Source organism: Cricetulus griseus (genome assembly GCF_003668045.3).
Source record: "Cricetulus griseus strain 17A/GY chromosome 1 unlocalized genomic scaffold, alternate assembly CriGri-PICRH-1.0 chr1_0, whole genome shotgun sequence".
Taxonomy (NCBI): domain Eukaryota; kingdom Metazoa; phylum Chordata; class Mammalia; order Rodentia; family Cricetidae; genus Cricetulus; species Cricetulus griseus.
The window spans coordinates 93,946,672-93,963,140 of NW_023276806.1; the positions used below are offsets into that span (position 1 = coordinate 93,946,672).

The 16,469-nt window shown below is 40.8% G+C and overlaps 1 protein-coding gene and 1 non-coding gene across 3 annotated transcripts in view; one reads left to right on the forward strand and one right to left on the reverse strand.

Annotated features, from left to right (window-relative positions):
• Positions 1 to 16,469, forward strand: part of Wwtr1 (WW domain containing transcription regulator 1) — a 118,923-nt gene that overhangs the window by 76,964 nt on the left and 25,490 nt on the right. The gene's annotated exons all lie outside the window — the stretch shown is intronic.
• Positions 14,994 to 15,100, reverse strand: LOC113833425. The gene has a single exon (XR_003481093.1). It is a non-coding gene; the product is annotated as a U6 spliceosomal RNA (small nuclear RNA).

Sequence of the window (16,469 nt, forward strand, 5' to 3'; positions counted from 1 at the left end):
TAAATATCGATTGGAGGAAGTGGCTTAGTAGTATAGCACAATAATATGTCATATTCAGTTCATTTAGCTAGCTCCTACCTGGTAGACATTTAGGTTATTGGTATATTCCTGATACATTCAATGTGAAATCAGTTGTGCTTGGCTGTGTTTTTTAATGAATTCTTCCTAGTTTAAAAATTGTACAAGCTATGTTGACTTAAAGGTGCTTGGCCCCCAAGCCTGATGGCCTGAGATCTCTTCCCAGAACCCACATACTGGACAGAGAACTAACTCCTGTACCTTGTCACGTATGCATCATGACATGAACATGTCATGTACAGAATAAATAAATAACTACAAAATTTTAAAAATGTAAAAGCAAGAAGTGGAATAATTAAAAAGAACCTGAATGCTAAAAATCTGGTAATGAAGACTCATGTGAATCCATCTGTGTATGTATGCACACACTGAAAGCCCACTTATACTAACAAAACTGTAATCCAAATATTCTGAAACATTTACCAGCAGCCAAATAAAACTCCTTACTTTGCAGATTTCTAGTTAGGCAAGGGTAGTGGCTTTCATTTGTTTGTTTACGGTACTAGGGGTTGAACCCTGAGTCTCCTTCATGCTAGGCAAATGCTTTACCCCTGAGCCAACATTCTTTTTTTTTTTTTTTTTAATAAATTTCAGTTTCAGTTTTATTTTATGTATATGGATGTGTTACCTGAATGTGTGTACATGTACCACTTTTGGGCCTAGTACCCATGGAGACCCAAGAGGGTGTCAGATCCTCTGGAACTGGAGTTATAGTTATGAGCTGCAATGTGGGTGCTGGGAATTGAACCCTGGCCCTCTGGAAGAGCAGCCACTGATCTTAACCACTGAGCCAACTCTGCGTTCATCCATTGTCCCGTGTCACCCTCACCGCAGCATGATCCCAGAATTAAATCGTTTACTCAGAACATTTTATTTTAAGTCACAATACTTCCTGTGGCTCATATTATGAATTAAAAAGGACATGCCCTCTTTCTGTCCCTTAACTTAAAATTAGAACTCTGGTACTTGTCAGGAGAGTGTAGCTGGCAGGTGAACTTATGTTCCCCCTTAATGGAAGGTTGTTTAAGTATGTGTGAAATCAATTGCAAAATACAGACACTTGCATTACTCACAGAGAATAGAATTAGCACTTTTAAAGGTTAATCTTAAGTATATATAAACTGTGGTGTCAGTAATAGAGCTAAATATATATAAATATATCAGAAACAAATCTCTTATTTTCTGTATGGGTGTAGTTTAGGAATTATATATATATATATATATATATATATATATATATATATATATGACAGTTAATACAGTAACATACACACACCTCTATTTTTTAAAATAAACTTTCAATGTGTTTGCCTGCATGTTTTTGTGTATATTGTGTGCATATTTTGGTACCTTTGCAGGCCAGAAGAAGTTGTCAGAACCCATAGAATTGGATTGAGGCAGTGAGGAGCTGCTGTGTGGTTGCTGGAAACTAAGCCCCAGTTTTCTGCAAGAGCAGCAAGTGCTCTTGTCTGCTTGGAACTCCAGATCCAGAGGAATCCAATGTCTCTGGCCCACCTGCCCTCATGGGCACATATCTATACCCACACCCATACTCATAGTTTAAAAAATGTAAAAATACAAATACAAAGAAGTTGTATTTGTCCTGGAACTCACTCTGTAGACCAGGCTGGCCTCAAACTCCCAGAGATCCGCCTGTCTCTCACTTCCAAGGGCTGGCAGCTGGGATTAAAGGTGTGCACCACCACTGCCCAGTCATTTTCCATTTTTTTTCAAATGTTTTAAAGTTTTCATTATAGAAGTCATTCACCCTCTTGGTGAAACTAGCACCTCCTAGGGTATTAATTATAAGGTTTTTAAAAAAAAACTAACTTGGCAAACTTATTATTGGTATATATAAAGGCCACTGATTTTTGGATGTTGATTTTATATCCTGCTACTTTGATGAAAGTGTGTATTAGGACTTTTCTGGCCTGTCGATGGTGGCCCACACCTTTAATCCCAGCACTCGGGAGGCAGAGACAGGTGGATCTCTGACCAGCCTGGTCAACAGAGTGAGTTCCAGGACATCCAGGGCTACACAGAGAAACCTTGTCTTGAGAAGAAGAAGAAGAAAAACCTTTCTGGTTAATTCTTTAGGGTCTGTTAAATACAGGATCATGCCATCTACAAATAATAGTACTTTGACCCCACCTTTTCCTATTTGTATCCATTTTCTTTCTTCCTTTCTTCATTTTCTTTCTTCAAGCACTATTTTCAGCAGGCAAGGAGAGAGTGGCACCCTTGTCTCATTTTTGATTTTAAAGAAATGTCAGCTTTGTGCCATTTATTATAATGTTAGTTATGCCTATTCCAAGGCTACATGAAGGAAGTTAACTTGTCAAAGGTCTTTTCTACATCCATGGAGATGCTTAAAAACTTTCTGTCCTCAAGTCTGTTTGTATATATTATATTACAGTTATTTGCCTATGTTGAGCCAACCTTGTATGGTTGGGATGAAACCAATTTGGCCATGTCCCAGAGTGACATGGCTCTTCCGCCTTCTCTTCTTTGTTTTGTGTTTGAGACAAGGGTTCCTTGGTAGCCCTGCCTAATCTGGAACTCATGCAGGTCAGGCTGGCCTAAAACTCACCTCTTTCCTCTGCCTCCCAGTGCTGGCAGTGCTGGGAGTAAAGGTGTATATACCACTCTTTTTTTTTTTTTTTTTTTTTTTTTTTGGTTTTTGGAGATAGGGTTTCTTTGTGTAGCTTTAGAGCCTATTCTGGCACTCGCTCTGGAGACCAGGCTGGCCTCGAATTCACAAAGATCCTCCTGCCTCTGCCTCCCGAGTGCTGAGATTAAAGGCGTGCGCCGCCAAGGCCCAGCATATACCACTCTTCTTGTTTGACCCCTAGTTTGCCTTGTAGGACAGGATGACCTTGAACTTCTTATCTTTCTGCTTAGGCCTCCTAAGTGTTAGGTTATAGGCTTGTGTCTCTCCTCCTGGCTCCCAAGATGCTTCTTAGCCAGATATCTTGTGAGTTCCAAGCTTGTATATCTAATCTGTTTTAGTTGTGTGTCCGTAGGCCTATTGCTTATCTCTCTATCTCGGAGTTAGTGACTTTGTAAGAACAGGGACTCTGCAGGCTGACATGGTGGATGTATGTCCAGACTCCCTCTATTTTCTAGCATGGAACTGCTTTTGCAGGGGAAATTTTGCAAAAACCTACTTTCTTCTACTTTAATTCAAATAATCACTCCCAGCATGGTATAATTTTCAATTGTTTTAAATTTTGATGCTTTCCACATTTGGTTGACTGGAAGGTTTTGCTGTTTGATTTTTGTGTAAGTAGACTTGTGACTTTGAAGTCTGAATTACCAGGCATTCCTGCGGGAAGGATGACACCTTGGGAACTATATATAGGAGACGGGACAGATCTGTAGGTTTGAGCCCTGTGAGTACTGTTTTGGGGGACTGTCAATATGTTAAGGGTCCTTTCTTCTGAGCAACACAGGGAAGGAGGAAAAGGACTATACATGCGAAAGTCCATCCTCCCCACCCCCATAACATAAAACAGACAAAATTCATGTTTTAAGTAGGCTGTTGACTTTAATTATTATCAATAACAACTCCATTTTTAAAGCAGTTGTGTGGAGTGACACTACCTGTAATTCCAGCAATTGGGAGACAGGAACAGGCAGATTTCTTCGAGCTCAAGGCCAGCCTGGTCTACATAGTGAATTCCAGGCTAGTCAAGGCTACAAAGAGAGACCTGCCTCCAAAAAAATTTTTATGGTAGAAAAAAAGAGAAATATGGATCAAAAGAAAAGATGTTCACATTAAGTAGTATTATAGTATGTAAAGCAATGGGTGTGTGGAGAATGGAGCCTCCTACCAAGCCCAGCCCTTAGCTAGGGTGTAGACCTGGATGAGGAGTCACTGGGGGATTGTTTTCTATAGTCGATAATGTGAGGTCATAACTGAGCTTCTCTTGTGTTACACTTTTTTTTTGTTGTTTTTGTTGAGTCAGTGGTTTAATCCCAAGCCTGCAAAATGATGCTAATCATTGGATCTTCATGATAGTGTTGACTTGAGGAACTAGATAGTCTGTGCCTTGGTACCTGCTGAACACCAAGCTCATAAGGAAATGCATTGTTCTAACTATTCTTGTGATCTTAAGGATTAGATTTTCCTAGTCCCTGCACCCTCAATGGCAGAGCCTATTAGAAGAGAATTAATGTTCTTCCTTCAGGAGTCCCGAACCCAGCATACACTTTGTTCTCATTTGACAGGATCTCACTATATAGCCAAGGCTGGCCTGGAACCCACTGTGTAGCCCAGCTAGCTGCAAATTCTCCATCCTCCTGTTTCAACCCCCTAAATCTTCTATGTGCTTAGATTACAAGAGTACACCATGCTAGTTGCAGCTGGGTGTGGCAGCTTTTATCAACCAGGCACTTTTGTTAATAAATTACGCTTTTGCCTATTGTACCAAGAAGCAAATCTGGCCCCAGCCCCATTGTTGTCAGATCATGGGCAGAGGAATTTTGGGGTGGCAGTCACACTGTGAGTTCCAGACAAGGAAAGCATCCCTTCTGCATGTTGTGATATTTCTCAAACATAAAACTAAAATCATTCAGCAACATGAAAGTATTTCTTTTTTACTAAGAGAACGTGACATAAAGTTCTTTTGTCTCAATCCCCGAAGTCCTGAGGCCCTGAGATGTAGGGTTGGCCTGGAAATGTTTGCCATTCTTAGTGCTTTGAAAGCTGTCTCAGCCAGTCATGGGACCCCATTAAGACAAATAAATGTATGTGCAAACATAGGGCTTCCAGGCAGTGGTCCTCCTAGTAGTAACTGTGTCCCAGGATGCTTCTTTGGGAACAAGGGGGATCCTTGACTCTGAAGAGTTGCTTTAACAGTAATCATCCTAGACTAGGCCACATTGACCTTAGAGCAGAGTCAAGGATTTGTTTGCCACCAGTAGAACATTCCTGACTTTACCTGCATTTCACTCAGGGCCTTTTCTCTCAATGCCCCATCTTCCTTCCCACCAGAAAAAAAAAAAAAAAAAAAAAAAAAAGAACAACCAACAAAACAAAACAAAAAACCCCAACTTTTCACTCAAAAGAAATATAACCTACTTGGAGAGAAAATGAGGGGAAATAAAATAACACAAAATCCGAAGTCCTAACTATAAAGGAAATGAACGTTTTCAAAATACATAGTTGAATAAATTTGTTCTTCAAATAGTAAATGCCTCTGTTGGGAGATTTGAGAAGAATTTGATAGTTTAAATCCTGTCTATCACCTGTCTTCTTTGGCAACATCCCCTGCTGTGGAGGATTTCTGTCACATAAAGTTGGAGCCTCACCTCCTCTTCAACCCTCCACCCCCGCACCAATAATTCTAGGATGGTTGTCATTCAGTCACTTGATCCAAATTGGTAAGTGTTGAATGACACTTGGACATTGCTCTCTGATCTCAGCTTTGGGTCCTTAGTGATATTGTCTCTTCCCTGTGTGTGATCGTCATACTCACCAACCACCCCAAAACTGGAGTATCAACTGATTGATTTCCTTTTCCTTTCTAGAAGTCTAAATTTATTCCCTGGGTGTTTTGCAGTTGGTGGTGGTCAGGGACAGCTGTTCTTCCATGCTTTGTCCATGATGAAGTCAGCAAAATAATACCATATGAGAGGCCTGGAAAACAAAAGCCTTGGTGGGTACTCCAAGTACTTATTTAAGTACTAAAGAGGGAAAACCCACTTTTTCTAATTAAAAAATTAATTTTCAAAATTAAAATTTTTTTGTTACAAAAATAAGACTGCCTCCTCCTCCTCCTCCTCCTCCTCCTCCTCCTCCTCCTCCTCCTTCTTCTTCTTCTTTCTGCTTCAAAAATTTAATATATCTGGTTTAAAGAGCTAGTTCCAGGATAGCTAGGACTGTTACACAGAGAAACCCTGCCTCGAAAACAAACAAACAAAAAAATCAGTGTATCATAAATATCTTTAAATTTCAGGTTCTTTTTCCATGTAATGTCTTTTTGTTTTATGTGTATGGGTGTTTTGGATGCATGAATGCCTGCGTACCACTTTTGTGCCTAATGCTGCAGAGGCCAGAGGAGGGCATTAGAGCTGGAGTTACATACAGATGGTTGTGAACTGTTAGTGCTGGGAATCAAATCCAGGTCCTCTAAAGGGTCAGCTAGTGCTTTTAAACTCTAAGCCACCTCTCTGTTCCCATGCATAATGCCTTTTGATGAGGTGTCTTCATTAATAAGACACATTAGCATATGGTAAAAAAGCCCAAATTGGTTCAGTAAGTCTTGAACATGAACAGTAAGTCTCCTGCCACCGTGACCTCTGACTATTCTTGCTCCACAGACATCACCACTAGCAACTTCTAGGGTTTCTATGCACACATCCTTGCATGGGTCCATATTTCTTTTTAATAACTTTAGCGGGTGTTAGACAGCATCCCAACTGACTCAGTCTTACAAATAGTGTGTCATAGTTTGTAATCGATATGTGTGCTTTGTTTAACCAACTCCTCATGTTGATACTTAGCTGGTTGTTCAATGCTACAATGTTGCATCCTTGTATACCTACAAGGTATACAAGGTATATCCTAGAGCCATGCAATATTTATGTAGAGAGTAAGTTTGCTCAAGTAGAATTCTTGAGTATGTCTATTTATAAACTTAGTAATTCTTACTTAATTTCTTTCCTAAAAAGTTAAACCAGTCAAGATTTTCTTTCCCCATATGTTGGCTAGTTGTGCGTGTTATCATACTTTGTCCATACAATTTTGTAAATTTTTTTTACATATATGGGTGTCTTGCCTGCCTCTCTCTCTCTTTCTCTCTCTGCATGCATTTGTGTGCATGCATATGTGTGTACTCGCTGTGTGCCTGTTGCCTCAGAGGTTAAAGGAGAGGGCATCGAATCCCTTGGATCAGATGATTTTGAGCCACCATGTGGGTGCTGGGAACTGAATCCAGGTCCTCTGTAAGAGCAGCAAATGCTCTTAACCACTGAGCCCACTCTGCAGCCCCTATACAATTTTTTTTACTAAAAATTATTTATGTATGTGTTTGTTTTTCTGTATGTGTACCGTGTTTGGGGTGGGTGGGTGGGTGGGGTGTCACCAAAAGAGAGTGTTGGATTCCCTGGAGCTGGAGTTCATTGTCACTGTGAGTCCTCCATGTGGGTTCTCTGGAAGAGCAGCAAGCACTCTTATGGTAGCCGAGATATTTCTCCAGCCCCTCCATATAATTTTTGTAAATAAGAGACTACATTTTAATTATCTTAAGTTATGAATAGACTTGGTCTTGTTTCTCTAGTTTATAGATCATTGTATCATGTTTATGGCTGCATGTTGATCCTTGTGTGAATTATTTAACTAGTGAGGTCATTAGTTTTTCAATCAATTAATCTGTTTTTTTTTCCTTCCTTTTTTAGAATAGTGGATATTGTACTCGGCTCTAGGCAAGCATTCTGCCACCCAGCTAGATCCTAGTCTAGTTATTGATTTCTTGAGGCAGGGTTTCACTTTGTAACCTTATCTTGTCTCAAATTCCTAGTCCTCCCATCCCAGTTCTCCCAGCAGTTGGAATCAAAGTTTTGTGTTACTCTGTCTAGTTTATATCAACCTCCCATTGATAGACATAAAGGTTTATTCTGCTTTTTACCATTATAAATGTTGTTGCAATATATATTTTGGTGCATTTTGGGTCCTCCTTTACTTTAGTTTTTCCAATTTCTTTGGATGGCTCAGGAGTAAAACCATAAATATTTTATATAAAATATAGCTTTGATATGGTTTGCTCATATGAAGTTAAGGAATATTGTCTGAAGACTGACTGTGGTGAAGGGGGATTGGGTTGGAGAGTTGCATTCTCATTTGCTCTCTCTCTGTGATTTATTTTATTTTTATGTGTGTGAGTACTTTGCTCACCCGTTTATTATGTATTGTACACCATGGCATGCTTGGTTCCCATAGAGGTCAGAAGAGGGCAATGAACCTCCTAGAACTGGAGGTTTGGATAGTGTAAGCCGCCATGTAAGTGCTGGGAATTGAACTCACGTCTGAAGACCAAATGCTCTTTACTGCTGAGACATCTCTCCAGGTCTTGGGCTATTAGTCTTTTAATAAAATAATTTCCAATAGCTGTGGGAGTATGTTTTCTCAAGGCACCTAGCTCTCCCTCTGGCTCTGTTTCTCAACCTGTATATCCAGATGCTTGCTACCTGTGTATCCAGATGTTTTCTTCTAAGCCATAAATGGAAATCTCAGTGGGAATTATTTTGCTTCCCAGCACAAGTCATAGTTTCATTCCGTATTACTTTCGTTTTTTCCCTTTTCCGTATTATGTTTCTCAGACACCAGAGAAGAGTGAGTTGTGAGTTTTGAACTTTGCCAAGACTTAAATATTTGCAGAGCTGGAAAGAATAAAGTTGGAAAAGAAAGAGAAAAAGAGACCTGAACATGGCCGACTTAGTTCTGGCTTAGTTTCATTTAGCTATTCCAAACATCACCCTCAAGATATCAAGAAAAACATTTGTCTAGTTTGTCCACTCTTGCCAGTGCCTGAACTAATTAGAGCTGCGGCTTTTCCCTCAGTGTCATTGGTTCATTCCATCCATCCTCACAAACAAATGCCTAGTGCTGTTCCATTCTGAAGGCCTGTGGATGCTGCTCCTATATCATTGTCATTTTTACTTTTTTTGTTGCTGCTGCCTGGACCATAAGACCTAGGGATGTTCTCAAGAGGTCTCTTTTCTTAGATCACCATCACACATCATATGCTTGTGTTCTCTTTATAGCCAGTCTTCTCGTAAACATATATTTTCTTGCAATCTGAGGAAATTTTGAGGCCTATATTATATGAATGACAAAATGGTGTTGGCTAACATCTCTTACTCTACATGTTGACGCTTGTTGTTTTTTTCTGTATCCCCCACTTGGCCCCTTTTGTGGTGTTTGTTTTCTTCCTGTCATAAGGCCACAGTAGCACAGTGTTACAGTTCTGAGCTTGGAAAAGTAAAGGCTTTCATATCAGGTCTCTACTGTTAACCATGAAAATTCTTGGTGCCCAGGTTCCTCCTAAGAAAACCTATAATTTCCTGACCTGGGTGTGTTGTCCTCAGGGAGCATTTTGCAAAGGATTTCTTCAGAAAGGATAGCTAGTTTTAAACTCTGCATCTCACCTTACTAAGCTGTTTTCATTTTTTTAAGTTGCAGTTGGATTGGGAGCTGGGCGGAATATGGAATATAAGGTTTAAGTATACACACATACAATTCCATGTACACATATGAGCATGATGTAACACATTTCATAACCAGGGTTCTGTTCTTGCTCTCAAACTCAAGTCATTTAACAAAACTCTTTGTTTAGCAGGGGTGTCCTCAAAGCCCAAGAATGTAATGGAAACACTGGCTCAAGTGCAAACACAGTTTCTTTGGACCCTGCCAGGCAAAAAACTGCCAAGTTTGGTATATGGTTGGTCACGTAGTTTTTTGTTTTTTGGTTTTTTTTGGAAAAAGAAAAAAATCTTTATTTTGAAAAAATCTTACACTTCAGAAGATTTTCAACTTCAATACAAGGAACTGTTGTATTTATCCTTTGTTAGTTGTTGGTAATTTGCTTGCCAACACAGCTTGGCTTGGTTATCTGTGTGTATATGCATATATATCTCTTTCTCTTTTTCTCTTTCGTTCTCTCTCTGTGTCTTTCTTTCTTCCTCTCTCTTTCCTTTTTTCTTTCTCTCTTTTTTCTGCCTCCCTCCCCCTCTCACCCTCCCTACCTGCCTCCCTCCTTCGAAAGGTTTCATCTGGTTATCCTCAAGCTAGTGGCCATCTCAGCCTCCCCAGTAGTTGGAATACAGTATGTACTACAACACATTATAGTAGCAAAGTTTTGTTTCTGTTGCTAAGGATTAAACCCAGGGCCTGGAACATTCTATAGTTTTTCTATCACTTTGCTACACCTCTAGCCCTTTTTCTTAATTTTTGAAGGTAATACTAGAGACATCATGATCTGTATACTTAGATATTGGTATTGATTTAGATTGTTTTCTAAGCACAGAACAGGTGTCAAAATCAGTGAAATTTAACAACAGTACAGTTGTGTATCTAATATGCAGTCCATATGAGTTTTATTTTCTATTAGGAACGTGTTGTATTTAGTTGACTCCCCCTCTCTTTTTCTCTTCTTTCTGTGGTGCTGGGGATCAAACCCAGGGCCTAACTCAGTTCTATACAAATGCTTTGCATTGAGCTGTATCCCCAGCTTGTCTTTTAACCTGGGGCAATTCCCCAATTCTGGTTTTTCTGGACCTCAACTGTTTTTAAGACTATATATAGGCCAACTATTTGGTAGACTCCACCTCCTATGATTTAGATTTTTGTTATACTTGTTTGGTAGGAACACAACAGAAATGATTTGTTTTTATCAAACCATCTCAAGAGGCACACAGTGTTGATACACTGTAGGACTGAGGATGTTAACTTTGATCCTTTTGGTTGAAAACTGGGTGTGGAGGCAGAGTTGCTGGGTCACTGGCTGCTTTAATATTCAGTACAGAGGATAAACTATGAGGAAATGTGTTTTTTGTTTTTTGGTTTTTTTGAGACAGGATTTCTTTGTGTGTCAGTCCTGGAACTAGCTCTGTAGACCAGGCTGGCCTTGAACTCACTGAGATCTGACCAACTTCCTCTGCCTCCTATGTGCTGGGATTAAAGGGGAGTGCCACTACCTCCTGGCTGAGGAAGAATATTCCTATCCTCAGTCAATGAGGTGTGCTCAAAGATGTGGAGACTCGCTTGGGATGTGTGATCATCAAATGAGAAATTTCCAGTAAATTACTTACCTGACAAACAATACCTTTGTATAGCTATCTACATAGTTTAATTTTAGCCTCGTCTAGGCTTTTATTGAATTCAGAAATATCACCTGACTTTGCCTGTTTTCCTGCCTTATTTTTACGTGTAGCTAAGGCCTTTGAGTATTTCTGAATGCATGTTTTAATTCATTCTGGAAACATTAGTCTGGATATATTTGTGCTACTTATTTTCATTTCTCATAGCGTGGGAGCTTTGGGCCGGTTTCATAAGTTCATTTAACCAATATGCCTTCTTCTTTCATTAGGGCACTTGAGAAATGGTGTATGCATATCTTTTGATTTGGCCTTTTAATTTAATGACTTCTGGTTCAGCTTTCAGGACATTTGTTACTTAATGAAACTACGATAATTGTCTTAGTCACTGTTTATTGCTGTGAAGAGACACCCACGACCAAGGCAGCTCTTAGATAGGAAAGCATTTAGTTGGGGCCTTGCTTACTGTTTCAGAGGTTAGTTCATTAACATGGCAGGAAGATTGGCAGGCATGGTCCTGGAGAAGTAGCAGAGAGCTTTACATCTTAGTCTGCAGTAGGCAGTCAGAGACAGAGAGAGATTGGGTCTGACACTGGCTTTTGAAACCCCAAAGCTCACCCCCTAGTGACACACTTCTTCCAACAAGGCCACCTCTCCTAATCCTTCTAATTCTTTTAAACAGTTCCACTCTCTGATGACTAAGCATAAAAATATATGAGCCTACGGGCCCAGTCTTGCTCAAAACACTAATTCTTCTTATAAAAAAAAAAAAAAAAAGTCTGCTACTTCCATACATTTATTTCTTCCTCCTTTATGATATGTATCATCCTATCATGATATGATTTGGACAGCAAACCAAATCAATAAAACTCAAGAGAATACCAGGATGCTCCGTGTGGTGAGAGTGGACCTCAAACTTCCTGGGCCTCCTTACAGGGGTCAAGTCATTCCTGAGGGATAAGCCCACATGGTTTTGAGGAGTGCTTCTGTGTATGAAGCACTAAGCAGTGATTCCTCAACATTGTTTGGACCTCTAGGGTATCTTCAATAAACAGGGGACAGTGGAAGTTCTTATGAGGTTTCCTATATCCTTCTGACCTAGGGGCGGGCCTGATCTTAAAGCCTCCAATGGCCTCGATGGCAGGAGTTTAACTTATGAATGAAACTTAAGAGAATTGAGATCCACAGGTCTTCTGTTGAGCATTTTGTGTGGTTTCTTTAAAAAACACAACCTTTTTTTGGCACACCCTTCCCAGTAAAACTTGGAGCTACAGGCGTTTGGTTTGGTTTTACTTGGGGCCAGACTTTGCTGAGTGTTAAAAGTAAAACTGTTTTGTCCCTCCCATTCCTGACAAAACCATGTTACTTTTCTCTCCAGCTGTGATCCTGAACCTCCTCACAGGGCCAAGAGAGGCAGTTGAGACACATTAATTAATTCTGAGGCCTTTGACCTTCATGCATCTTCACAGTTAATTTCTGTGTTTGGATTTTTTTCTCCCAGAATTTTTTATTTGGTCATAGCAGGTGAATCACTTGGCAGTTTCCTGTATGGTACAAGCAGGATGCCTGAAGGAGATTCCTATGCCTCTGGAATTGAGCTAACATGGTGCCTTCCATAGGCTCTGGGACACACAGAACCTGTCCACTGCCCCTTGCTCTTTGCCTTGGAACACATGAACTACACTTTTTTTGCACACGCTCTCACTTTAAATGTATCTTTATTAAATCTCTGAGAACTTCTTACTATGTATTTTGATCATATTCCTTCCCCACCATCTCCTTCCTTTAACTTCTCCCAGATCCACCTCCACCCATCTTCAATTTTGTATCTTTTTTTGTTTTAATAGCCCATTAACTCTACTGTGTGTGTTCATTACTCCTGTGTGGGGTCATCCAGTGGATCATCAACCTGGCAGGAGCCACACCCATAAAGGAAAGGGACTCTCTCTCTCCCAGAAGCCATCTACTACCTGTAGCTCCAAAGTTAGGGTGGGAACTCAGGAACCCTTCCACTCCGTGCTAGAATGATATCTGGCTTGTGCAGGCAGCCACAGCGGTTGTGAGTTCATGAGTGCAGCATCCGGTCATGTGAGGAACACACTGTTTTGCTGGTGTCCTCCCGGACCTTTCACACCGCCTGCTGGGCTGTGGTCCCTGAGTAAAAGGATAGATACCATTTACTTGCTGTTTGTGTGTCTGCTCTCTAGACTATAGTCTCCTGAAGGGAAGGGAGCCAGCTGTCTTTTCCATCACTGATTAAAAAACAAAACAACAGAGTGAGTTCCAGGACAGGCCCCAAAGCAGTACAGAGAAAGCCTGTCTCTGGCCCGTGGGGGGCGGGGGCGGGGGGAGCAAAAACAAACAAACCAAAAGAAACAAACAAAAAACCCTAGAGTACCGGAAAGGATGATTAGTGTATTTTGACACCCCCAAATCACAGTATTCATATTGATCCTTTTTATTTCTAAGGCAATTAACTTTTGCTGGACATCCTGTTAAGAGACAGGGTTTCTCTGTGTAGCTTCGGAGCCTATCCTGGCACTCACTCTGGAAACCAGGCTGGCCTCGAACTCACAGAGATTAAAGGTGTGCGCCACCAACGCCTGGCGAGCTAGGTACAATCTTGTGTGAAATGCACACTTATGCAAAGCCACACAGTTTGACCAGCTTTCTTAATATTGATGACCCTCGGTTAAATTATAGTTTGCTAATCTTGTGTTTGTTCCCCCTCTTCCCACCACTCCCACCCACCCACAGTGGTTCTAAACTGAAAAGCACCCATGTCCCATTGCTATCTTTGTTAATGCCTCATTGTAATTTTTGTTACTTCTTGCAGAACCAGTAATTTCCAGTGTTTGATTGTTAACCTGAAAGTTCCCTTTCATAAACTGTCTCAATGCTTGCTTGGATCACCTCATGCAGTCTTAGTGTCTATTGTGTGATCTTTACATAATAAGGATATTTAGTAGGATGGTATAGTATCCAAACAAGCAGATTAAAACTAGCCCACTGGAAGCATTTTCTCCGCTCCGTGTGGGTGCCCGTTTTCTGCTCTTCAGCTTGGCCTGCAATGATTTGCACCTGGAGTCGTTTTAAAAACCATTCGGCAAAGCTGACTAGTACAAAGTGGACCATAACCTTTCTCAGTTAATGAAAAGAAATGACATGAATCAGAGTTTCCATGTCCTGTTGGGATAAAAGTATGCTTACTATCTGAAGATAGTAAAGCAATGTTGTTTTCTCTAAGAGTGCCCAGCCACAGAAACAAATTTAAAATCAGAAGGATTGCTTTGTGGAAGAGTACAGTAAAACTCTTAGTTTTTTACTTTTCCCAACTAGACACTGTGTAGTGCAGTGTCTCTGTAGCTGTGCTTCCTGACACACACCACTTGGGATAACTCTTGAGATATTCAGCAATTAGATGGCATTGGGGTTGCACATTCTAATACAGCTTTAGTAAACACACACACACACACACACACACACACACACACACACACACACACACACACACACCATTGTGAAATTAACATGACAGGAGAATACGAGGGTTGCCCACCTCCACTCACACCCACATTTTTCTGGATATGTTAGAATGATGAGAGCCGGTTAGTTAGATTCTTTAACAGTTAATAAACTATGCATCCGGAGAGTGTGCTCACAAGAGAACATAAAAGCCAGCGGCACAGGCATTCATCTTTGACCTAAGCAGAATGGATGTGCCCAGTTACTTGTGCACTGGTCTATGGACAAGATTACTGTTTAAGTGGGCTGGCAGGATTACAAGCAGGAAAATAATTTCTTTTTTAAAAGCATTTATGTATTCTTTTAAATTTCATTTTACGTTCCAACCATAGTTCTCTCTCCCATCCCTCTCCTATCCCCCTTACTCCCCTCAGTTCCCCCCTCCAGTCCACTCTTCCTCACAGGTAAGGGCTCCCATGAGGAGTCAACAAAATCTGGCACAATAGGTTGGTGCAGAGCCAGGCCCCTCTCCCATACATTAAGGCTGAGCATGGCATCTCACCATAGGGAGTGGGCTCCAACACTGGCTCATGTACCAGGTTTGTATTATGATCCTATTGCCAGGGGCCCCTAAAAATATGGAATGATTCATGGATTTGCATGTCATCCTTGTGCAGGGGCCATGCTATTCTTCTCTGCATTGTTCCAATTTCAGTATATGTGCTGCCGAAGCTAGCATGAAAATAATTTCTTGATACAAAGATTTCAAGGTTGCTTGGGAAGTAAATGCAAGTTGTGTTACAAGCCCATTTCAGCCTTTGGAGCACCTGCAAATGGCTTGAAGTCTTGAGCAGATAATCAAGAGCCATGTGAACATTGTTCTTGAGCTCTGTGCTTATCAACTGAACCAGCAGAGAATTTTCTTTATAACATTCTTACCCAGAATTAGAATAAAGGCATCATTGTGTGAGGTCGGCACTGTGAAACTTCTTTACAGGTTTTTGGAACCAAATGCACCCCGAAGTGAGATGTCGCTTCATTTAGTTATTTATTTGTCTGTTTTTATTGATTTATTCTGCCCTTGTTGGGTGATTAATACTGTTTCTGGGAAATAGGAGACACAAGTGGCTCCTTGTTGGCAAAAGCCGAAAGACACAAGGAAGACAAGAGATGTGTCTGCAGTCACTGTGTCATGACTGAGTCAAGGCTGCCTTGTGGTGTGGCTGGATTTTCTTCCCTTCTCCATGGACATGTGTTTCCCATCAGACAGGGCTGCGTGACACCTGGGGTTGGCCAATTCACCAGTTAAACCATGCATAGCATATAAACAGAGTGTAGGAAAAGGCCTGCAGCTGCACTCAGACACTTCCTGCTGGAATATTTTTGCAGACTTGGTGCACTGGGTCTGTATGTAAGTCAGAAACGATTTACACCTGTATGTTTTGGCATGGCTTCGTGTAATTCCATATCATTACATGACCAGAAGGTCTGGTATTACATCTGTGATGTGGATCATGAAGTATAATTTTTCAAAGCTACCTTCTTTTGTGTTTTTTTTTTTGAATATTGTTCTACAACAATGTGGTGTGACTTTTGCATGTGTAAAATTACATCACACAAACAGGGTTTTCGAGAGACTTTGTCATGATATAGGACAGAGGAAACCAGCTATCCTCTTCAAGTTAACTTACCAGTAATTTCTGACTTCTGGGTTTGGGGGGGCATCCTTAGCCAATGCCTATGCAGCATTTTGTGAGCATGCACTTTCAGGGTTTTTGAGTTTTTGGGGGATCTGTGTGTGTGATTCGTGCTGAGTCATTTAACTTTCCAAGTTTCTTCAGCTCTAAAACCAGTGAATTGGTGGAAATCATCTGTTTTAAAGTGTGAGCTAAGGCTTATGCTAGAACCCTAAGGGGTGTATGCAGTGGCTAAAGTAGTAAATGGTCTCTAAACAATAAGTGTAAATTTTTAACATGATAGTTGGGAAATGCCTGTAGCATGAATGTGATCCCAAGAGAATTTAGAGAGCCCTATTAATAGCAGGCCAGGCCCCTGGCAAACTGCTGGTTAACCCACATAGGGCACCCTGGCTCCAAGCTAGATGAGGG